Raw genomic sequence first — 1612 nt, 5'->3', positions numbered from 1 at the left:
TTCAAGCACATACACTCTGTAGGCAGTTCTTTCCAACAAATATCCTAGAAAAATTGCTTCAAAAACCTTAGAGTCAAATTTTTCAACATATTCAAAATTGTCCTTGAGCACAAAGCATTTGCTTCCAAACACATGTAGATGTTTCACAGTAGGCTTTCTTTTTGATAGAATTGAGTAAGGTGATTTTCCATGGTTTTTTTGATCAAATATCTATTTTCAGTATAGCATGCACTATTCAAAGCTTCTTCCCAAAAAATTGTTGGCAGATTGGCATCTTGCAGCATTGTTCTGTCAGCTTCAACTAGAGTTCTATTTTTTCTCTCAACCACACCATTTTGTTGAGGTGTTCTTGCAACTGAAAATTCTTGAACAATGCCTTTTTCTTTGTAGAATTCACTCAATGCTACATTTCTTAATTTTGTGCCATTATCACTTTTTAATATTTTTACACAGTTTTGCCCTTCATCCTACTTTTCCACTTTCTTTATGTGCTCAATAATGATGTGTGGAGTTTCATACTTTGAATGCATAAATTCTACCCATGTACACCTTGAGTAGTCATCCATCATCATCAATGCATATTTCTTTCTAGAAATAGACAACACATTAACTGCTCCAAACATGTCCATGTGAATAAGTTACAATGGTGCACTTATGGAATTCACAGTTTTGCTTTTATGACTGGCCCTATTCATTTTACGTTTCTGACAAGCTTCACAAACTTCATCTTGAGCAAATTCCAAATTTGGCATGTCTCTCACTAATTCCTTTTACACCAAGGTATTAACTACTTTGTAATTCAGGTGAAAGAGTTTCTTGTGCCACAACTTGCTTTGCTCAATAGATGCCTTGGTATAGAAGCAGCAAATTACATCCTTATTTGCTGAACTTACACCTGCAACAAACATGCTTCATTTTCTTATTCCTTTCAGAGAAGTTTCACCAGTCTTTTTGTTGATAATTGAGCAGTCTTCTTTTTTAAAATTCACCTTGAATCCCTTGTCAGTAAATTGGATGACACTTAGAAGTTTTACTTCAAGTCCAGCAACTAGTGCTACATAATCTATGACAATATTTCCTGAAACTAGCTTGCCATATCCCATTGTGAATCCTTTACTGTCATCTCCAAAAGTCACCAATGGGCCAGCCATCTCCTCAAATTGTGATAGCAAGGCCTTAGCACCTGTCATATTTTTAGAGCATCCACTGTCAATGATCCATATGACTCTCTTCATATTTCCCTGCACACAATGAATATTAAGTGTGTTTAGCTACCCAAGCAGTGTTGGGTACTTTCTTCTTTTCACAGAAGTGACAGAAGTAGAATTGATGATTAAAAAAGAATAGTGTTTATTGATTGATTTGCATTTTCCTTTTTAGCTGTAGATCCAAGATTAAATTCTTTGAGATCTACTCTCAATTTATGACATCTTGTCATTACTTTCATATTGCAAGGAATGCAATCAAATCTGTCACAGAATGAATATGGATCCTCGGCCACTGCTTCATTATATTTGCATGCTCCTGTTGTTGGCTCACTAACAGCCTTCTTATAAAGGTGAGTTAGATGATTTGTTGAGCCACATTTTTGACATTTCTTCCTTGGAGCATC

Source organism: Apium graveolens, chromosome 7, assembly GCF_009905375.1.
Source record: "Apium graveolens cultivar Ventura chromosome 7, ASM990537v1, whole genome shotgun sequence".
Taxonomy (NCBI): domain Eukaryota; kingdom Viridiplantae; phylum Streptophyta; class Magnoliopsida; order Apiales; family Apiaceae; genus Apium; species Apium graveolens.
The sequence above is the reverse complement of the archived record's forward strand: the minus strand, read 5'-3'. Positions refer to the sequence as shown.